Here is an 8,395-nt window from a genome sequence, read left to right as displayed (position 1 = left end):
AATGCTGTGAAATATTAAGGTTTTAAAAACCATTAAGACTGTTAGCTTTGGCTGCAGATAAGCAGAATAAACAAACCCCTTTCCAAGTGAGAATTAGTTCTGCTGCCTTTATTGGCTTTTGAAGCTCAAGGAAGCCACAGTTTCAAAAAATAGCTTATCCCTCAGACTGATAATTTTCTGATGGGCTTCATTATTTTGTGTCTAGTGTTTCTCACAGGTGCAGATAGCAATGTTTCTATGTTGGCTGTGAATAGCCTTTAATGGTTTCCTGATTTGTGTTAGTCTTTCTGCTTGTATATAATTAGTTGTCTACTTACTCATCTCTTGACCCAATACTGGCCTTAATAGCTAATACACACAAGTGTCTTTTTACTCAAATAGTCAATTAATGTATAAGTGCAAATAGAGCTTGAAAAGGTCTTTCTGAATTTCCCAGGGAAATTTGATAGGTTTTCCTGTTAATTCAGTAGTCTCAATTCCTTCCTCTAAGCCCTGGTTCTTAAGGTGTGATTCCAACCACCCCCCAACCCCACCTCCCAGAGGACTTTTGCTAATATCTGGACACATTTTTGGTTGTTACAACTGCTACTGCCATCTAATAGGTAAAGACCCCAAGGATGCTGCTCATTACCCTACAAAGCACAAGGCAGTCTCTACAACACAGAATTAATGGGAAGAGCTGACTTGTTGGAAAACACCCTGATGTTGGGAAAGACTGAAGGCAAAAGGAGAAGGGATGTCAGAGGATGAGAGGGCTAGATGGCATTGCTGGCTCAGTGGGCATGAGTTTGAGCAAACTCTGGGAGATAGTGGAGGACAGATGAGCCTGGTGTTCTCCAGTCCATGGTGTCGCAGGGTCAGACACAACTTAGTAAGTGAACAACAACAGAAATATCTGCAGTGCTGAGATGAGAAACTCTGTGAATCTAATCTCATTCTTATGTAAAAATTAAAAACCTTGGGAGATTAACTGCATTCTCTAAGGTTAATTCTGCTAGCCATAGTCCTGGATTTCCCAGTGGCAGGATAAGGAAGATCTTGTAAACTTAATCCATCAGCAAATTAGAGGAACCAACAACACCACATCCAAAAGATTTATTATTCCAAAATGAAGTAAATCAGAATTTTAACTTCTTTGACTCATTTTAAAGACCCTCTTCCTTTTATTTTAAATGTATATATGATATGTGTGTATCAATGAGAACACTACCTTAATCTTTTTAGTGTCTAAGATCTATAATTAAATAGAAAGGTGAAGAATAATGAATGCAACTATTACTTGCTAAAGCACCATAATTTGGGTGACCATTGTGAATTACTCACTTTTTCCAAACTCTCCATTGAGTTTTCTAAGTTTTAGACCTTTGCTCACACTTTTCCACTCTTTTCTAGCTATTAAAATTCTATCCGTTCTTTAGAACCAGTTCTCTGTAAAGCCTTTCTGGATGAGTCCATATAAAAATTGATTGCTTCTTTTTTACATGAATTTCATGGATTCCAGCAGCCTTTCTGTAGTCCTGATCTTGGAGGGAGAGCAGCAAGTGGTCCTGAAGAGAGATCTTAGCTCCCTGCCCAGGAATTAAACCTAGGACACCTAGATGAAAACCAAGTGCTCTAGCCACTAGATCACCAGGGACTAGGGCCAGAAGCAAAGTGCCCTGGCTCTTGCCCCTATTTGAAAGCAAGAATGTTTCAAAGAGGCAAAAACTATAAAAACAGTTACAAAATTTATTATTAGAGACACAGCATAGTATATGGTAGAGCACACAGGAAAACAATCTGTTTATCCAACTCAGAAGCAGGGCAGAGATGCACACCCAGAAAGAAAGGATATGGGCATCGTCTCTAATGAGGAGAGGCACAGTAAGTCAGAAATTAGGCAGAGATACACGCCTGGAGAGGAGTGTGGGCATCCTGAGTGAAGAGGAGTGCAATACAGAGGTGATGTAAATCACTTGTACAGAACAGTCCTTCCGGTCTTTGTTTACTATTGGCCAATTATCTTGTTTCTTCACACCTGACTGGTCCACGGATCCTCCCCAAGATACATGTGGAACTTTTTGCTAAGATAAATCCCACCATAGAAGCCTATGGGTACATTTCCACACTTATTATGGGGTGGGGCCTCCTCCCTCTTTGACCTTCAAGAAACCTCCCTACACATGTGCAGACAGGGAAGCCTTCCCTGACCTTAGGAATGGGCACCTTATCTCTGTTTTAGCAGAGCTCAGCTTTTACCACTAGCTTTGTCCTTGGAGTGTCTGAGTGAGAACAAATCTTGAATTTTATTCTGCTTGACAAATACCAGGTGTCCAGCCCAGAGGTCCACTGTCTCCTACTTCAGTCCTCTGTCAAAAATTTTATAGGTATGCATTTATAAATATGTGTATCTTATTTAAGGCATATGGCATCTTCAACTGAATTTTAAATATTTTATATTTAAAGGTAAGACATTCTGTTTTATATCTTTCATTTTTATCATAACATCTATCTAGTGAACATACACTTAACTGGCATTCAAAAGATTCAGACTGATACTCTGGATTTGTAGACTATAGTAAAGATATTACCAAAATAGTATTTCTTATTGTGGAGGAACTGTGTCCATAACATGCTAATGGAAATTCCTTATTATTCCTCCTTCCTTTGGTTATCTCTCAAATACTCTCATTCAAATTTATTTCACAATGTTGTAAAGTACCAGAAAAAAGGTAACTTATTAGCTAATACTGGACAGACAGAGAGCTACACCAACATGAATTTTTCTGTTTGGTAAATTTTTAAAGCATTTAGAGTTTCTAAAAACCTTTTTCCCACAGAATGTTGTTTCTTGTTAGTGAAAACTCTGGAGGGAGAGAGGCGGAGGGTAAAAGGTGAGGACAGATAAGGATTTAGATGTGTGTTTCTCACAGGGCAGCAAGTGGTGTGGCTTTGATTTGGATGCCTAGAGCTTATCTAACATACTTGTGAATCATGTGGAAGAGGGAGCACACAGATTTCAAACTGTTAAATGCAACAAAACCCACACATGTGAGAGGGTAGCAATGAAACATGAAAGTAGGGAACCAAGTTTTGTAATTTTTCATTTGTGTTTAAAATTTTTTTCCTAACTGTGTTCATACCATAAAGAACAAATCAGAATATGATGAGGTATATATTTTGTATATGCATGTGATGCGATCACATTTAAATACTAACATATTTCTTTCCAGCATGCCCTTGAAAGTATTTTCATCTATTGCTTTCCAATTCACAAGTAGCGTTACTCTTCCCATTTCAGTACTAAAAATTCTTTTGGACCGTTCAGATTTTCTTTTCCAAACAAAGCATAAAATTATATATTGCAGATGTGAATTCTTTAGATTAAAAATGGGATCACAACTTAAGGTTTAAACATAAGGCATAGTAGTTTAAATATTTGCAGGGTATACTTTATCAATTATATATCACTTAATATCCCCAATGTGCTTAGTCTGTTGCCCACTATACAAAATAATTCTTGTTGAATATTTTGCTCATGGGGAAACCTTTTTAAGACTCTCTGCTCGATATTAACCTGAAAACAAGCTTAATTTTACTGTAGGGATGTTGTAGTTATAAAGTTTGATATGTCTAAAAAGAGATTTTATATTTGGAAAATACCAATTACATCCTACTTCAAACAAATACATTCTTCAAATGCAGGAATAGTATGTAAGAGTTACATAGTAGGTCAAGCATACTTAATATAAACTTTATGTACACTCTAAACCACAGAAGAATAATCAGTGCATAATGGAATCACTCAACAATGTAGCCAATTGACTTGATGACCCTAGATATTAAGAACTACTTTACTGCAAACCAAGATAAAAATGATTTTATTGGACAACAATTAAACATCTCATCCATCCGCCTTCATTAGCCTCACTGATGACACCAGACAAAATTCTTTTGAAATGATAACATCCCATATTCTATTATACATTACATCATTTTCTGTATTATCTATATTATTATGTATCTCTAATACATTTATTTTTGATAAAACATCATTTGCGTTTGTGTCTCTATTGGGGAAGTCAAGAGTGCTATTGTGTGATTTAAAATTAAATCCTCAAATTAACTTTTACTCTGAATTTCCCTCTTATGATTCAAAATTTTATATCAGGCACCTTTTTATTTCATTTATTTATTGTCATTTTGTTGGCTTACATGTGTAGCAAAAGCTTAGAGAGATAGCTGATCCTTTGATGGGCTGTTGGAGAGCTGTTTTCAGTATTAATGTTTGCTATGTAAAAGCCGTGCTTGAGTTATTTATTTATGCTGTGTAAGATCAAGTCATTTTATTGGTGCCAGTAAATGTGGCATTATTTTCTCACTACTTTTCAAAAGATTTTTGTCAGCTAAAGGTGAGAGTGGCTGAAGAGGTGGCTGGGGCCAATGACCTGATGGCTGAAAAATGGTTGAGAATCTGATATGGACTGTGGTGATACACAATGTTATCATCCTTCTTAGCTCTTGAGTGAAGACAAGAGGCTATGGCAGTGAGATTTCCATTTGTTTAAATGTATGCTGTAAAAATTGAATGTTTTTTCTTTGCTGGAACCCTTATATATATACAACCTGTCCATTAGTCACTTTATACATTTTATTATCACTTCATACTTTATTTTCTTCCTTTGACCCCAGGAAGATTCCCAAGCAATTTTAAAACCCATTAGTTCTCTGAACACTCACAAAAACTCCATAAATGATTTTTAATGGTCTTTACTAATTGGTATTAAGCAATCTTGGACAGGCTAGAAGTTATCTTATGGAGACTTAAAAAAAATATTTAATATGTGAATTCTCTTATTCTCTTTTGTTAATACTATCATTTCCCTTTTGAGTAAGAATGATTAAAAATTTTTACTACGCATTAAAACCAGTATAATAAATGAGCAAATTCCATTTTCACTCTTCATTATTATACCATGGATTATAACATTATAACATGGATTTAAATAAGGAAGTTGCTGCTATAATCTACAAAGGAGGTGAGAAATCCTTCTGATTAGTCTCCTCACCCCCACTCAACGCACACTTCTGTTGGTTCCTTGAGTAACAGCAGCTGTAAACAAAGTGCTTAGTACTACTGGGCTTAGACATGGTTTCTAGCTCCTGTGGGCACCTGTGCCATCTGAGGAATGGTCTATAATGTTGTGGCATGCAGTATAACACAGAAACAGGGGGTTTAATACAGATGGAGTTCAAATCCTGGCTCCACCACATCCTTGTGTTTTGGGGCAAGTTTCCTGTGAAGTAGCATTGATGCTAATTGTATGATTGTTAAAGAATAAGTGAAAAATGAAAGTCACTCAATTGTGTCTGACTCTTTGTGACCCCCGGGACTGTACCTCTACCCATTGAATTCTCTAGGCAAGAATATTGGAATGGGTTGCCATTCCCTTCTCCAGGGGGTCTTTCCAACGTAGCAATTGAACCCAGATCTCCTGCATTGCAGGCAGATTCTTTACTGTCTGAACCATCAGGGAAGCCCAAAAGAATAAATGGATAATGAACAAAATCTTCCAGCACAAATCCTACTATGCAGTAAGTACTCAATAAGATTAATCATTACTCTTATCTCCACTTTTGTGTCCAAGAAAGTACATTGAGAAAGACTTCTCACACAGGACCCCTGTACAATATGGGAGTACAGCTAACGAGTTAAAAACAAATTCCCCAAATGAGAGGTCAAAATTTTCACCAGGGCCCACAGAGTGAGCAATGGTGCTGTTTATTTGGACTTACTAAGAGATACAAGTAACTATGTGAATAAAGTTTCACAGAAGGGTTTGCAGTTTTATTCTCTGAGTTGTGCTCAGTATTGTCATTTAATTTGGTACATTAGCAAACAATCTGGTCAAAAGTGAAAAATTTCTACCTTCAATGAATTCCATTGCTGCAGCCACCCCTGTTTATAATATAGAGAGCTAATTCAAACCAATTTGTCATCATTTAGAGTTACAAACATAGCAAAAGGATCTTTCAAAGATACTATCTATTGTAGTCCATAAAAGTTGGGAGTCTTTATCCTCCTAAGTATGTTTAAGCACAACAGGCATGATGAAGAGGCTTGTTATTGCTTTCCACATTCACCATGGAAGGTTGGCATAGTGGAAACAGTAGGATGTCTTTAGGAGAATTTGTGTAATAGAAGCCTTTCCACTTTCCCAAATTTGATTAGGAACATATAGAAGGTGGCTTCCCTGGTGACTCAGATGGTAAAGAACCTGCCTGCCAATGCAGGACATGTAAGAGATGCAGGTTCAATCCCTGGGTTGAGAAAATCCCCTGCAGGAGGGTTTGCTAAGAGTAACAGTCTAATAGACATTACATGGTATTAGACTATTACTCTTAGCAAACCTATTATGGAGATTGGGCGAAAGGAGCGACTGTCACAGTGTAGGACTTTACATGCAGGAGGAGAATGATGCCTGAGAAAGAACTTGGCATTTCTGGATCCTATCATTTTTGGCTTAGAACTTCTTTGGAGTTAGTTTCTTCCTCAGTTACATCATCAAAGAAAATAATCAGGGACACAGTTTAGCCTGGTGAGTTGGTTAAGCATTCTCTTTCTGAAGTCAGACTTCCTGGATTTAAAGTGTGTCTTAGTCACAACTGTGCCTGTGACCTTGGGAAATCTTTTAGCCTTTTAACTCTAATTTCTTCATCTCCAAAATGATACCTACCTCATAGGCTTTTTGTGTATGGGGCAGGGGGCGTTGGGAGGTAGGGGCGGCAGTCAAATCAGATAATGAAAGTAAAGAACTCAGCACATTTGTTGAAAAATTAAATGCTCAACAAATTAGGGTTTTTGTTTGGAGGGCTGTCGGTTCCATATCAGAAAGTTATTCTAGTAAGATAAAATTTTCTTTGAGTTAAATGTAGTAGCAGTGGCGTCCTTAGGGAACCAGAGACCTAAGAACATGGAGGAGCATACCCTAGCTAGCAATTTGGGATGAAAGAGTGGTGGAAAGAGGTTACAGTGCCTAAGAAACCCAGCAAATCAAACAATGTGTAAGTACCTTGGATTCTCAGAAGAGTGATGAGACATTGTCCATCAACCCAGCAAAACCCCTTTGTCTACAACCTTGGATACTGTTACAGGAAGAATTGCGTCACCCTAGGATCTCAGAATATGACTTTATTTGGATACAGGGTCTTTACAGAGGTAATCAAGTTAAAATGAGGTCATTAGGGTGGGCCCTAATCCAGTATGACTGGTGTCCTTATAGAAAGGAGAAAATTAGAGATAGAATAGAAGGGAAATGCCATGTGTGGAGAGTTATAAGGAGAAGACAGCCATCCACAAGCCAAGGAGAGAGGCCTGGAAGGGATCTTCCCCTTATAGCCCTCACAAGGAACCTGTCTGGTGAGGTCTTAGATTCTGAAATGTGAGACAATAAGATTTCTGTTGTCTAAACCTCCCTGTTTGTGGTTTTGTTTGTTTGTTTTGTTTCTTGTTTTTATGGCAGCCCTAGAGAACTAATATGGATACTTAATAAAAAAAATATTCCCCACCAAATGTCCTAAAATGGAGTTGGTGAAAATATTAGAGGTAGAGATAGTGGCATGTGAAAGAAACAGGGCCTCCTAGGTTACAAAGTCATGGTCACAGATACCAAGCCTGGAAAGTCATCGCAAAGGAATTGCCGGTTTGGATGTGGTTTAATCTTGTAAAGTAATTCGGGAAAAAGAGGATGCCAGGGCCTTCCCCACCTTTAGTTTTCCAAAAGCTTTTGTATCACCGTGGGGATAACGCTCCCATTATTGGTGCTAAAAGCATGCTCAAAGGGCTCAACCTGTTTAGGTAGGGACTCATATTTGGTTTAAGATTGGGAAGAAGGTATGACTTACTTCTTCATTCTTCCACTGAAGTGATTAATCAAACTGAAGTGATTGGAAACATCAGATAGAAATATTTCTACTTTTGTTTTGAGAGATAGGCCACCAGAGGTGTAGATAGTTGTATGAAAATTAGTAGCATTCATCTAGTCTTTTGTCAGATATTTATTGAGCTCTTACTGTATATCAGGCTCCATTGATATTAGGGCTTCAGTGGTAGATAACACTTGGTTCCTGTTCTCAGGGGACTTACAGTCTAAAGAGGAATGCAGTTGAATAAACAAGGCCACCTCAGCCTGTGACAGTTGGCAAGTAACTCAGGGATGCTATGTGAGCACACAGAAAGGGCATTATCCCAGCCTGCACAGGACTGGGGAGTCTTTGAACAACTTTGAGGAACAGATAATGCCCAAGCCAAGTCTAATAGACCTTCCTCACTAGGTGAATAGGTGGAAGGAAAAGAGAGACAACCCAGATAGTGGCATCGCAAAGGCAGTGTCATAGGGAGGGGATTGGGAGAACA

General features: G+C 38.0%; 1 long non-coding RNA gene across 4 annotated transcripts in view; it reads left to right on the top strand.

The window, feature by feature from the left end:
- Positions 1-282: 282 nt before the first annotated feature.
- Positions 283-8,395, top strand: part of LOC112449528 (uncharacterized) — a 305,782-nt gene continuing 297,669 nt past the window's right edge. For 2 of the 4 annotated variants that reach the window (XR_009490521.1, XR_009490520.1), the window contains exon 1: positions 283-2,445. This is a non-coding gene — a long non-coding RNA (uncharacterized lncRNA). The remainder of the gene's footprint in view (positions 2,446-8,395) is intronic. The other 2 variants (XR_003038090.2, XR_003038089.2) reach the window with 2 other exon arrangements.

This window comes from Bos taurus, chromosome 14, assembly GCF_002263795.3.
Source record: "Bos taurus isolate L1 Dominette 01449 registration number 42190680 breed Hereford chromosome 14, ARS-UCD2.0, whole genome shotgun sequence".
NCBI classification, from domain to species: domain Eukaryota; kingdom Metazoa; phylum Chordata; class Mammalia; order Artiodactyla; family Bovidae; genus Bos; species Bos taurus.
The sequence above is the reverse complement of the archived record's forward strand: the minus strand, read 5'-3'. Positions and strand labels throughout refer to the sequence as shown.